The sequence below is a fragment of the Aquila chrysaetos genome, chromosome 21, assembly GCF_900496995.4.
Source record: "Aquila chrysaetos chrysaetos chromosome 21, bAquChr1.4, whole genome shotgun sequence".
NCBI lineage: Eukaryota > Metazoa > Chordata > Aves > Accipitriformes > Accipitridae > Aquila > Aquila chrysaetos.
Genome location: NC_044024.1, coordinates 2,553,912 through 2,569,046, shown reverse-complemented (window position 1 = coordinate 2,569,046; position 15,135 = coordinate 2,553,912). Strand labels below are relative to the sequence as shown.

Below are 15,135 nucleotides of genomic sequence, written 5' to 3'. Positions count from 1 at the left end.
CCTAAGTGAGAATCAAGTGTATTTTCTCCAAAAATGCTGTTTTCAGGACTATGAATTAAATCCTCCATAAAATTTTGTTAAAGATCTTGAAGCTTCAACTTTACAAAGCGTGCACTTATTAAAATTCCTCTTACTAGATGTTTAATACAATATTGACATCCAGTAATTAGTTTATCCATGATAGCCTTCAATTCCTTTCTGCCAATTAGTGCTGCAGTATTCACTTTTGCCTGTCATAGAAATAAACAGAGAAGATACCATTAGATTTTATTCTATTACTTCTTTTTACATGATTTCCCCTTTCTTTTTCATCCATTTAATACTGGAAGCGGTACTGAGATGTGGAAATTTGCCAATCACATACACCCTGCAACACCTCTTTTTTTGGGAGGAACAATTTAGCTCTAATCTACCCAGACGGTACTGCCCGTAAATTAGCACATGCGCAGTTTGAGTGACTTGCCGTTGTTGCTGCTTTGATTTCTCACATGACTATTGAATGGAAAACCAAGTGGATTTTTAACATCCCTAATTTGTTTTTAACAATTAAGAACCAATAAGATCTGTTCATGTGGTTGCAACACTGTTTGGAAAAGACCCAGTACAGCCTTTTTCTCTATTTTCCCTGTAAATGGTGTCATTTTACATTAATATCGTCTCTGTTTTTGTTGAAGCAGCTCCTGTGTTTTTTTGTTGGTTCTTTGGATTAGACTGGCTGTTATGAATTTGACAACAGTTATCAAATCTCCCCTGCAGCGGACTGACTGTCAAGGATATGATGGTCAAATGTTTCACATATTGCAATCAAACCATTTGTGTTTGGTTTGAAGAATTCCAAAAGAAAGCTGTCAGCTAAGAAATGAAGTTGAAGTAGCCTGAAGCTTTTGGAGCATGTTGATCCAATTATGATGATCCACTCATATCCTTCAGCTTTTTTTCAAAATCAATTTTCATTTTAGCTCAGGGGACGGTTTTTTTGGTAATGCAGAGAAACATCTGTAAGGGTATTTCAGATGTGTTGTTTCAGGAAATTTCTTTTTTGTGCAAGAGAGCATTGAACTCTACATGTATTTTGCAAGTGCCTTTTGTCTCTGCTACACACACACATACATTCATACTATAAATTGTCTGCCTGTACATATATGTATACATATGCAAGCAATATATACTAATCTGAATATGAATTTTAAATTAGTTTACACGTGTTCAGTGCGGTTGCTTGAACCTGAGGGGGAAAAACTACTGCAAAACCCCAAGGGGTTAAATGGCCAGCACCTAGGGATGGATGTAAAGAAACCTAAACCATGACTGTTGTGGACCGGATTCTCAGCTGGCATTTACCAGCAAAGCTGTTTGTCAGCAGCACTGCTATGCCCTGGAGAGACACTGCTGCGTGTGACATGTTGACATAACAAGTCAGTGGTCAGCTATCTCCTTCCATTCCTTTGGCTGAAAAATAACATTTGAAATGGCTTAATATTTGTTATTTTGCTGCCAGGGTGTTGTTGCTAGCGTGTCTCGATCTCTTTGTACCTAGTGCAGATTGAGAGTGATGCCGCGGTGTGACTGATGTGATGATGAGTACCAAAGCCACGCTCACCCGCGTTACCTACCTGCCATGGGCTCAAGCCATGGCTATAAACATTTATGAGTTAGGACATCAGAGTTGATCTAAGATTGCTGTGCTGTTCTCATCCTAGATAATGTGTTGTCATCATATTGTTTTCACATTTTATGGCAAGTATTTAATAAATGTAATTAAATAAGGAGATATTCCAAGCCTTTGGCCATGGTGATAGGAACTAGGTCTGGGCAGTGTCTCTGCGATGACAAATATTGTCTTTGGGATGACAGACTCTCCAGTGTCAACAGAAAAACACAAAATCCCTCCTGCTGGGAGGGGAGCGAGATGCAAAGCAGGAGCTCCATCCCTTTGGTCAGCTTCCCTGTTAGATCCAGTTCTGCTGATGGTTCCCTACAGCGTATCTAACCATCACCACCTACAAGCTGATCCTCTTCTCGGGCAGGAGCTCCGTAAATTCTTCAAACTGGCAATTATTTCACAAACAATCTATACGCCCAGCAAGCTGCAAGTCTGGTGACCTTTCAGAGATCCATAAATGCTGTTCAGAAACAACCTGTATAAAATCTCGATCATTTAACCCAACAGTAAGAAATATATAAGTCCTCCAAATCTCCAGGAAGTGAAATTTGACCTTTTCTTTGTGATTCATCTTCGAGCTTCATTTAATGATGATTCTGCTATGAGAATACACTACTGTGAGATAAGGATAGGGAGCCTGTCTATAATAGCAAGAAATATTTCCAAGTTTAGCATTCATGTTCCTAGAGAGAAAACCTATCTTAGTTTTAGTAAAGACCTGATAGGACCAAAGGTTGTTTAACGGGAACAGGTGCCCAACCACCATGAACATGCTGTGGTCAGCAAAAGCCGTAAAAAAAACCCTGATAGAACTGCTTCAGGGGAAAATAGTAGACATTGCAGTTCTTATCTGGCGCCTGATTCCTTGAGCCATCTCACTGCGGTGGTAGAAAGTCTTTTATACTGTTTATCACCAATGCCATGGGGCATCCTTCTCATTCACTCAGCACAGTGAGCTCGGGACCCATTATATCGGCTCTTTTGGCTCGTGATTTACTGAAGACCGCAGAAAGCTATTCAGTATTGTTAGATTTATTAAGGATTTTAAGATCTTAAATGAGATGTTTATAGAGAAGTTAATCTTCTTGATTTTTATGCCAACATACCTAGAGCTGAAGGGCAAATTTAACCACTCTTTCAGCAGTATATTTGGTTAAATCAAGATATTAATATCAATTGGATTGCTTATATTTTCTGTGGTATAATGTAAGTCAAGGCATAACCGATGGTACTTAAATATCTTTGCACCTTGCAATACTGGATCTTAAGACCAGTTTTGACAAATGCTGGCTTTCAGCAGAAACCAGATTTATTTTCATTCGGTTCTGAAGTCCTAGCATTTCTTGAGGAAATGAAGAGTTTATTTGATAAACCCCAAATACCCAGGAACAGATTCCAAATGCTGACTTTAACAGAATGATGTTGATTTGCACCGGTTGAAATTTTCAGCCCTTTCTCTCCTACTTCATACACGAAATTTGCAGTAAGGCGGCACCAAATTCCCTTCTGATTTTACTAGGAACTGCATCAGCCCCATAAAAGCAGTTATCTGGAAAGGAACAGACGAACAGATACCGAATACCTTGCCAAGTATTTTTATTAACTGATGATGGAGAACTACACTAAGATCAGAGATCACCTTTCAAACCTTTTGGCCTAAATGTACTTTATCTTGGACTTAGAGTATATCCATCATACTTTGAAGTTAAAAAATGAACCAGTTAGTTTTTTGGAGTCCTTTCACACTGTACAGTAGCACTGCTGTTCAAAAGAATTATTCAAAAATCATTTAAGGTTTTATTTAACTGTAAATATTTATTTTTCATCAAAGGAAGGAAGGAAATCCCAGAGGTGGGCTAGGCATCCAGCTGGCTGGTTTTCAATAATATATTAATTTTTGTACACTCTTTTCCAAGCTGTGCAGTCAGCAAGAGTTGGTAGCTGTTGAAGACAGGGTCTTCTGCAAAGGCTAGGAATAAGGGCAAGTTTCTCATACATAAACACGATGAGCCATATTCTGCTCTAGAAAGGATATATCCTGATTTTCTTTTCCCCCAAACCAAAGGTTTGATTTCATTACAAGGCAAAGCAAAACATTTGTTTCCAGCCGAAGCAAAACATTTTGTAGGCTCCTAAATATTCCATTATAAAATCTTTCCCTAATTTAGGCAAATTTTCAAAATATTTTATTTTTGCTATATGATAGGAATGGAAGCTAGAGTTTGATGCTCCTCCAGGAGACACTAAACCCCTGTGTTTGCCAACACGATAACAGCACTGCACAGATGTTTCAGACAAGCATGGACCTGCATAAACACAGAACAAAACCTGTCCAATCTCTCTAGATGCTAAATTGTACAAGGAGTAAAGCATGCAAAATTAATACAGCTCATGATACTGAAATAAGGAAAATACCAATCAAAGTCTCCAATTGCCTATGATATGCTATGATATGAAATGTCCCAGAAACACAGGATTTAGACTGAAACCTATGTCAGCAGTTAATGGCTTGCTTGCAAAATGGTGTGATTAGTTATTTTTCAGTATTACCACATGTGGATACTCTAGCTATGGCCCGGGACAGATCTCTGTTAGTGATGCATGAAAGCAAACTTCAATATGGGATGAAATACAGGGATGCAATTAGCATTGTACAAGAAAATACCGAGGAAAATATTAATTGCCTGCACATCATAAATCTGATCTGTGTCAATTTTTTCCATAGCTGTTGCAAGAAAGGAAAATTCTACAGAATGATTTAAAGAAGAATCCAGTCGCTCTTCCCACACATGTAGGGTTGTTTGGATGAATGTACAAAATTGCTTTTTTGACACTATTGGCCTGCCAGCACTGAACTGGGTGAGGTGGGAAAATTCACAGCTTGCCTGGACCAGGTCCTCAGCATCCTGCTCTGGCTGGACCTGCTGTGAGCAGAAGACTGGCCTGGGTGGCTTCGGGAGGTCCATAGGGGCCCTGTGAAGACACAAAATGCTAACGGTTTGCTGTATGGATGAACAGAGAAGGCCATGTATTAGTCGTATCATGCAGGGAAAAAAAATCTGAGACTTAAGCATAGCCTGGAGGCTTACATACAGGAAGATTTGCAAGTGAATATAAAGTCAGTATTATATAAATACAAGCTAAAGGATCAAAAGGCAGATAGCGTGGCAGTGTTTTCCACAATGGTTAGGTACTCATACGTCTGATCAGGCTTGGGAAGAAAGATGAATAATTCCATTTAAATCATATTGAACCAGAATAGGTGGCTCAAGATCTACGCGAGGACTAGAAAGACAAGGAGAGAAGCAAGACGAGCAGAAGGACGGTGTGAGGTTCAAGCAAACCCATCCTGATCCACGCTGGCTGAAGCTCAGCCCCGAGGTACGTGCTTTGCACCGTGGCACGGAGCATCTGAGCAAACATTTTGGGGGCTATTGCATCGGTGTTATCTCAAAGGGAGGAAGAAGATCCCTAGTGCCGTCTGTATCCTTGACCCTTCATGCTTTCTGCTTTGAGCATAAGCCCCTTATCGAATTCATGCATAAATATTGTACAACTTTTAAAGTTGTGTTTAGTTGCTTAGATTTCAAACCTGAGTAAATGGAATAATTTTAATTATTTATTTTTCGCTCTGCGTTGCTGCTTGGGGCAAATACATAAAGATGATGCATTTCAAAATCGAAGCTTTTGACTCAAAGTTTAGCAGAGTCATTAGTCATGTCACACATGCCAAGTCTGGTGGAATTTGGCATAGCTTTTTAAACTTTAACAAGGGGTAAATTAAATGAACCTTTACCTAAGATATACTGCTGAGGACAGAATGCCTATGGTTACAATACGGATGCTAATTTATCAAGAACTGTTGAGTACTCAGCTTCGTATTAAAATACCAGTGTCAGCCAGGATCAATCCCTACAAATCTGCCAAGAAAGATACAACTTGGATCAAACAATAACATTTTTACTCAGGCTGCACAGACACAGTTTGGCTCTGATGTGTTTTCCTGGGTGAATTACAAAAGCAGGATTTGGAGATTCTTCCGTCTCAGGAATTAAATGCTCAGAAATATTGGCTGTCAACTTGAAAAATGTTAGATCTGCATCTCTCCACAATTGTCTTAAGTTTCTTGGAATTGAGCCCAGCTATTAGCAGGGGGTAAATAAGACAAAAATTGACAACAATGTGCATTATAGGGCGAAGCATTGAAGGATGAGTTTTAGATGTGAACGGTTAATGGATTTCTTAGAACTGCAGTATTTGATTTGAAGCTTACCATGTTTTTGAAGCAGGTTCACCTCGGTTGCTCTCTAAAAATTAAAAAAAATATATATATTTTATTCCTTTTGAAGTATGGCGAAAATGTGGGGTAGTGTTTATTAAAAATATGTGTTAAATGTGCAGCATTGTAAGTTTGAGGTCAGCTGGATTCAGTTTGGGTGTTGGTGTAGACCAGAACAGTAAAATGGAAACTGCTTGGTGAAATAAGGGTTAAGTATCTATTATTTCCAAGTGTATTCACATTATTTCCAAACTCGTCCTTTTGTTTTCATAATATACAGTGCCCATATGAGTACAAGGTTGTAAGGTCAGACTGGGAGTAATTCTGCCTTTTCAGAGAAATGTTTTTTTGCTGTATTATTTCTGCTGACTTATGTTTTTGGACAGTAAGAATCTTTCTCCTCTTCCATGTGATGAGCTAGGCTTTCTATCCTACATCATCTTTACTAGCGTTGAAAAGCCCCAAGAAATAAATGATCATTTTACCACAGAGCCAATGAGTGAATAGTACAGTTAAAATATGGCAAACTTGTAAAACATCCCATTTCAACAGGTTCATTCAGTTGTATGCGACGAGCATGAACACGAATACCTTGACGCAAGCCCCAAGCAGCATGAACAAACCTAAATACATATTAAAGCTCAGTTCAGCAAGGTACTTCAGCCTGAGGTTATTTAAACGTGCGTGTAGTCCTATTAAAGTCAATAGGTATATTTACATCCATGCACAGTGATGTGTGTACTGAAACGCTTTGCCAAGCTGAGGGCTGGCAAGCAAAGCAGAGCCTTTATTCCCTTCTCTTTATTTTACTGCTGAAGCAAATGAGTGATTTTTCTGCCTCTCTCTGGACTTCCTTTCTTAGGAAAATAGTTTCAGTGGTATTTTTCTTTAGGTTCTGGACGTGTTTTTGCAACGGCACTGAGTTCCCTCCCTCCTTCCCCATGGCAGTGCTACCTGAGCCTCTCTCCAAGCAGCTGACGGAGGCTTTGGGTAGAGCCTGCCTGCATTTACACCAACTTCAATTCTTTCCCGGTGCCAACACCAAGTTTCACTTTGGAGCTTGAGATAGGTTTCTACCCAGAACTCAGATACATCTGCAGACAATAACGATGAATTTGGGCGCACAGATTCTAAAAACAGTGTGTACATAATGCCTTTAAAAATTGACTTTACTCAGTTGGGAACCATCACCCCCTGCTCTGTCCTGCCTTTAGTAAACTGTTGTTATGACCCAGTAATCACATTATATATCTGGAAGTTTGTTGGTTTTTTCCATATATAGAAACAACTCTTGATTTTCTCAAGAAGGAAAGGAGGATTTTTTTAAATATTGTGTTTCCATGATTACAGGTATGCATTATGGCATTTGAAAGGAAATGACTTCCACATATATTTGGTTGATGGAGACCATCCAGGGGTCACGATGTGCAACAGAGAAACTTCCAAACAATTTGTGAAGGCACAACTTCAGTAAGAAACATAAGCCTGAGCCTGAACATAAGCATCTGGGTTGTTCCATTCGATGAGACCATATAGCCAACAAGAGATGGGCTGAACTGGAGTCACTTTTTTTTTTACCAAAAATGGTAAGGGACTAAGACCCTGTAGCAACGTAAACTAATAGTTTAGATTCAGTAGTTGCACTATCATTAGGTCACTGGGTTAGAGAAAATGTTAAATGGAAACTATTCAGAATACACCAGTAAGTCCCAGCAAAGTATGGGAGCGGATACATTAGGTGCAGCTTCACCAGGGTTCCCGTAAATGAGGAGTTTACAAGTTCCCATTGATCATTTCTCTTTGTAACATGTGTATAAAATAGCAATTTGAAGTTTCAGGAGTGTCATGTCTGGATGATGAGTCCATCAATTTTCTTTGGCTGCAGGTTTCCCTTCAGTGGCTGGAACGTAAATTATGAGAAGCTGAAGGAGAAAGCTGTAAATTATTGGGCTCTGCCAACTTCAATATTCTCAGCCTGATGGATCCTTGATTTGACAACAATCTGCTCGTCAGTCACTCTTGCAAAATATTAACATGCTCAATTATCAAATGTGTTAGCCAACTGTTAAATTTAACGGATAGAGCAGTCGAAAGTCCGGAGACACAAAGGCTCGGTCAGACCCGGCTTCCGTTCCTGCTGAAAGGCATCTGCTGGAGCTCAGGAGCTGCTTGTTGGTGACCTGTGACAGCAGAGTTTCTTCAGGGCTTACAGTATTTTTTAGGAAATTCTGGCTCTTTTTATGCGAAAAATGGAAAGAAGAACACAAATGTTGTTGCTCAGTCTCCCCGGGTGCAGTCTGAGTTTCTGCTTATGGTCGATGGGAATGGAGTGTGCCCAGCACCCCCAAAAATCAGTCTCTTTGAAGATGCAGAAAACAGATTATGTGCCTAAATGAAGTCCCCAAGTTTGGGAGAAAAAACCAGGTTACCGTCACCGAAGAGTATTTTATAACTAGTAAAGCAGGTGTTAAGGTGTCTCCTAATAGCCAGTGCAAAAAGCTCATCTTCATCTGAAAGACCCTTTGGGAAAACCGTCCCACTTCACTGTGATTTTATCTGTCCTTCTGTATTTTTTCCCGTCTGGTCTATGAGCAGCCATGGCAGCGACGTCTCTTACTGCCCACTTTTAGAGCACCCGGTGCTGTGATTTGGACCTAAACCAGTCTGGGAGATGGCAGAGAGCGCGGGGAGCTGAGCATCAGATTTCCCCAAAGGTTATATGAGCAGACCAGAAAATCTGGCTCTCTGCGGAAAAGCAGGAGCCAACGGTGCATCCGGGAGAGCTGTGGGAGTGCGGGTTAGCAGGAGGGGACGGAGATGGGACCACCACAGGCAAGGGGCCACCAGTCACTACCTGCATCCCTCGGAGACAGGGAACAGGCATTAGAGGTCGGAGAGAAATCCGCAATGCAGTAAAGGTGGGTTGCCCCTTCCCCCTCCACCCCCCAAATATGAATTTTAAGAATATTTTACTGGCAATAACGGAGGGAATCCCTTCTAGCATTACAACACAAAATGAAAAAGGTAAGTGGTAACAGCCTCCAGCACCTCTGCTCGTGGAGCTGCAGTAGCAAGGCGGCTTGGAAATACCTACTAACAGGAGTGCCTGTCCTTAATAAGCACTGTTAGTTTAATTGCCCCCATTACAGATGTTATCAGCAGCAGGAAGAAGAAAGGAATCGCCTGTCAAGCGGAGCAGGAACGCCAGGAGAGTCAGCAGAGCGGACTGCTGCGCTCTGCTGAATGTATAATGAAACTGCCAACCAGCACAAGTAAGGAATTATGCATTTAAGCTATAAGGCCTCTCTTCAAAAATTCCTGCAGCTTTTTTTTTTGGTATGACTATATACAAGCCCTCCTAAAATCAGGTGCCTGCAGAGGTGGTTAAATGAGCACTGACCATTGGTTTAGAAAGCTCTGAGACACCTCCCACCAATTCACATTGGCAAGCTTTTTATAGATGAGGCATTGATCAATTACTACATTGAATTGTTTGTGTGGAATTTAAAAAGAAAGTGGTACCTTTAAGCATACTAGTCTGCCTCAGGAAATGATGATGAGCATTAGTCTGTCTCCTCGTGCTGTAAATTATGATGGGCCACTGTAGATATGGGTGTTGTCCTAAACATTAAAAACAGTCACCTGGAAACAAATAAAAGTATGAGTGATAACCAAATGCAAATTTATCCCCCATTTATAACATGCTAGTAAATGCTGACATTCAGAGAGAGGGAATGTAGTGCAGGAGGAGGATGTTGGGTTTTGCAATTACAGTCCCAATCCATTCTCAAAAGATTAAAGTTTTACACAGTGGTTGTTCTCAGGAAATTTGCTGAATCCTAGTATTTAAGATGAAAGCATAATAAAGGATGATTTTTTTTTAAAGAATTGTCTGATAGGTTTGATTTGCCAGTTCTCACTGAAGTAAAACTTTCCACTGACTTCAATTATCAGTAAATTGTGTTGACCTCAATAAGCGTTTCTGCAAACTGGACCCGTAACATGAATAGGCTGTTCTGCGCAGAAAAGTGACTGCATGAAAATGGCATCTTCTTACTCATCAGTTCTGCTTCCCGAGGGCACACTGAGCTGCTGCATCTGACTTTAATGACAAAAACGAAGTTTTGCTGCTCTTCCTTCCTGCAAGACCTTCGGAGCTGGTGGAACTGGGCTGGGAGTTTGTGCAACAGCAGCAGAGTTTGGGGGAGAACCACCTTGCAGAGTGGTCATGTCCCCCTGGTCCCACGTACCCAGAGAGCTGTGACCCCCAAGGTTGTCCCCAAGCCCCGCTCTCCACGTGACAATGAATCAACCGTCGTTTTCCCAGTGGGCTACTCCAGTCCGGGAGCTTTAAATGCTCTCTGTTTGACATCCTCCTGATATATTGCATTTGTAAAGGTGACCTTAAATATTTTAATGGTAATAATTCTTTCAAGGGCTTGAATCAGTAAATGTGCTATGTTCATATTTTGGCATTATATACTGTAGGCAATTTAATCCATATAAGCAGTTTCAGTGATATTAACACTGTAGGCAAACTGATACTAAAGTTTAAATGTCAGAGAGAGTTTTCATATTAGATCTAGTGCAAACAAAGCATTTTTTCTCCAAGTACTGAGGCATAAAATACCAGGAGATAGTAAAGACAGAGAGCGCCAATGAATCTCAAATAAACAGGAGGTGAAATTTATAGTATTTTCAAATATGTGCCCTATCCAAGGACTGCTGCAGCTGCACAGATCTATAAAATTAGAGATAAGAGAAAAACCTTGTAGCGCTCCACAATAAATGCACCTCCACCAGGGTATCTATCTGGATTTCTGTAACTCCTTGGAGATTTACTATTTCACCTTGGATTTATTACCCCACTGTGCATAGCGTGGATGGCGTTTTATATTTCATCCATCGCCCCGCTTATTATATAACGGCAGGTCCCAGTTACAATCGCCGTGCAGGGATGTGCTGCCAAACCGTCGCCCACCCCTTGCAGACGGGTGCGAGCAGAGAAACGCTGGGGTGATCCCACCAGTATTTACCCAGTGATGCTATGGGAGCTGTGGGATCAGGCAGGTTTCCATCCTGTGGCCCCAAACCTCTGGGCCTTCTTGCACTCAATGAGCAGCCAAGACTCTGCCTTACTGGGGAAAAAAAGCATGGACTGGATAAAAAGAGGTGCTGTCCACGGTCTCCAGGTTGCGGTGAGGTGCCGGGTGCTGTCCATGCTGGGGTAAGTGATGCACGTGGCTCTGCAGAGCCACTGGCCATGGTTAGGTGCACCCCCCGGGGACGCCTGAGCCAACCGAGCGCTCAGCAGCACCAGCTCATAAAACCTGTGACAAATGGTCAAAAAGTTTATTGCCCGTGTACTGCTGCTTATGACCCCATAAACCACCAAGAATAACGTGCGTGGAAACACGGGCTGTTTGTTAGGGTGTTTTCTTGTTAAATAACCTGACCTGCTCTGAAATCTCGTGCTGGCATCCCCCGGCAAAAAAGGGGTGGCTGTAGGGAGCAGCCCGCTAAAAATAAGTAGAGCAGCCCTTGTGCCTGCTCGATAGGATATATAAATAATATATCCTCAGTCCCACGGAAACACTGACTTCAACTCCCATTTTTCGTAGAGGTAAATAGTAGAGGTTGAAGTCAAGATAACTGCCTGTTCTGTACTTAGGACATCTTCTTGCTAACATCCTCCTTGAACTGTGGACATCTCCCTTTCTCCGTTTCCTTGCCACGGCAGCCGTGCCTGCTGTGTCTGCCTCCTCTGCCCAGCCAGCCCTGGGCTGTTCACCATGTTTGCTTCAGCCTTGGAGGGGCACTAAACCTTAAGCTTTCCCCTTCCTTTTCCAGCAGGAGAATTGTGCATATAAGCACAGGGTAAACGGTGATGGACAGGAGAGGAAACCTGTTCCTACAAGAGTGTTAATGCCAGTATAGCCACCGTTTGTTTCACTCCAATGCAAAGGAGACGGGCTCCTCCAAACCAGATTTCCACTCAAGGAGGAGAACATGAGCACAGAAAAAGCTTCTATGTCTTTACTAAGCTTAATCATATTTCAGTACAATCAGTCACAGTTTCCCAAACTGTAGTAATAGGAGTCCTTGAACCTGGATGGGCGCGGGTAGCAAGATGGTGGCTGGATAATGAAGTTTGGGTGCGTGGTGTCAATGTTGCTTCATAATCAGCCTGCATTGTGCAGCACGTATTTTTCTCCTTTCTTTGAGACTTTGCCAATCACCATTATGACACTCAACACAATTGTTAATCAGATTTTTTAGAAGTGGGGTGAAGCTGGCAAGCTGTCTCCCTCAGAAAGCGCACAAAATGTTGTGGAGTGAATGTCGGCTCTATGCGAGACCAACTCGAGAACTCAAAAATGACAATTTCTGAACCATTTCTCCAAGCTACCCCAGCAAACAATGGGTATGAAATCACAGGAGGAGGAAGCACAAGTGCTGTCACATGGGAGATGAGAGCAGGAGAGGAATGACCACTGAGAATCAAAATGTATGAGCTGATGATGCTCCTTTCTCTAAGGATATTGTCCTTTCTGTCAAACACAGAAGGTTTAAACCCTCTGAAGGTTTGGCACAGTTGTGGTGACCATGGCTCCTGGGTACATTCATCACTGTCGCTTAGATAGACGGGACCACAGTACAGGACTTGGCAGTACCCCTTTACCCCAAGGTATTTTGAAGGTGCCTCGGGCAACCTTCCGCATCTGTACTTAAGGGGCCAAATCCTATCCCTGTTGGAACAGTAAAAAAGGTCCTCAGCCTCCATCCTCCCCTGGCTCCTGGGGCTCCCAAGCTAAGCCCTGCTAGACCCTGCTGAGATGTCTCAGACCAGAAACGAGAAGAGTTCAAGACCCTCAAGACCCCCACAGGTGGGAAGGAAGAGAGCCTCTGCCAGGAGCAGGTTCTTTCACTTTTCAGAAAACTCAAACATAAATAAGATCTTCCCAGCAGTGTAATTGCGTCAAGGTGAACTTTTTTCGTTCCAGGCTGAAGGACTCATCTGGAACGGCGCTTCCTTCAGGAGCCCCCGACAGCAGATGTGACCGTCGCCTTTTCTGGCCACGGCACTTGGTTGAGCAAGTGACCCGTGCACAGCTTGCAAACCGCAAACCCACTAAAATCCATGAGAACATGAACGTGCTCAAAACCTGGTTACAAATTTCAGTCTCTTGCTGAAACAGAGCCAAGATCTTTAATTAATATTCAAATCTCTAATCAATATTTCAAGAAAATCAAAGTGTAGAGATCAACCTGTGCGTTCGTGTTTCTGTCTTTGTCCTGATTGCACTTCTTTTCATTGGGGTCACACTGAAGAGCTCAGGCCTGTTTAATTTTAAGCTCCATTGACAGTCAGAGGAACCCAATTTTTTGTTGCCACTCTGCAAGATTCTTTTTAGTCAGAAGCAATTCTTTAGCTTTCGTTGGCCATCTTAAATTGACAAACTGTAAATAAGGTGTTATCGTGGCTTGTTTCTCCATAGAAGATGCTATCATCATACTTAAAAACATATAGAATGACTTGTGATAACTGCTACTACATCAATAGATGATAAACCAATAAATTAAAGTAACGGTGCATAAAATGATGAATTCTGATAGACTTAAGGCAGTATAAAATAATTGGAGACTTTATTGCTATTTCCATTTTTAATGGGGTACTATGGCAGTACATTCTTGCAACAGGGCTGGAAAGGTAAATTAATCTTTATGCATCATCATCAAGCAGTGTAAACATGGCCAAACTTAATTACGATATAATAGATTGTTAAGTGTCTGCCCCACAGAGGTGTGATTGCTCTCAGGCAAGTGATTACAGCAGGGATGACTACCAGACAAGGTCTTCTTTAAAAGGCTGGTAGTAGTTTTGCATGCCTCTGACAATAAATCTGATGCGAAAGCCGTGCCAGAGAGGCAGCTTTCCACGGTCTCAGCTGCAGCAGAACTGTATTCAAGGGACAAACACAAATTTATGGTGGAGCGTTAATGAAACGTGGCCTGAAATTGCAGTACTTCGCCAGTAAAAACTCTTGTTTCCTTGCAACAACACGATGGGAGTCATTGAAACTGCAGCCTGGGAGCAGGATGGAGGTGCTGGGTCCCCCCGGCTCATCTCCCCGCACCCACTGGCATCCCGTCCTGCTGGGCCGGGGTCCCGCAGGGAGGAAAATTCATGGAGGGCGTGACTGGGCTGATGTACTTGTAAAAAAAAAAGCAAAAATCTTACTTGACATACTGTCTTTTAGAAATTGTAGCACATTAAGGAGAGAAATGCAATACACCATGTATTTTCCACTTCTGTCTCCAATATTGTTTTCTGTCATTAGCAGCTCTGTTCCTGGCACAGACGTGTGATTTTATGAACCTATTGTACCATTACCTCTCTTTCCATGGTAGCAGTTTAATTTATACTTACATGTATAAGTATGTATTTATACTTACTAGACATCCTCTGCAGTGATCTTGCTTCTTTAATGGAGTAAGTTCACTAAAGGAACACAAGGTAATAATTTATTCTTTAAATGTAGCTGCAAAATGTAGTTCAGAAATCTCACAGGGTTTTTGTGAGAAATTTTGGGGAACTAATTCTGAGAAGAGAATATGTTTTATTGAATAGTTTCAACCAGTCTAGATTCGATGTCAGTACAGTGTGGGCAGCAGAAAATCCAGGCCAGAGAATATCTTTTAGTCTCGGGGAAATTTTAATTATGTCTGCTTTAAAACTTGTATTGTAGTATATGTTTTATGTTTCAACGCCATGATGCTGACAGTGGTATGAACTGAACAGATATGGAGTGGCAGACCTTTTTCACACTGTCAAATACCGAAAGGTGTCTTAATAACTGGAAATCAAACAGCAGCATGATCTTGAATTCCTTGATTACTCTAAGCCACTTTTTGGAGTTCAACATACTTGTGTTTATTTCCTGATAATTGTGCTAAGAGTTTTCTGCTGCTAAATTGCCTCAGGAATTAGGATATGCTTTTGAGAGCAGTGAAAGGACTCCCCTGCTAGCACACCTCTCCAGAGCAGAAAACATCTCTCATTATGGAAATTATCATAGATGGTGTGTGAAGAGGGCAAAAAAATGTAATTTTAGGGCTATGGCAATGGTCCACTCCAGATCACCAAGGAGGCTACTTGGCCCAATCTTGATAAGCAGAATAAAACAGCAGA

General features: G+C 41.7%; 1 long non-coding RNA gene across 3 annotated transcripts in view; it reads left to right on the top strand.

Moving 5' to 3' along the window:
• LOC115333662 overlaps nucleotides 1-15,135 on the top strand; it is a 96,929-nt gene that overhangs the window by 63,748 nt on the left and 18,046 nt on the right. For 2 of the 3 annotated variants that reach the window (XR_003920886.1, XR_003920885.1), the window contains 3 exons: nucleotides 7,293-7,528; nucleotides 7,828-9,214; nucleotides 9,829-13,909. This is a non-coding gene — a long non-coding RNA (uncharacterized LOC115333662). Of the gene's footprint in view, nucleotides 1-7,292; nucleotides 7,529-7,827; nucleotides 9,215-9,828; nucleotides 13,910-15,135 lie in introns of those variants that run through there. The other variant, XR_003920887.1, reaches the window with a different exon arrangement.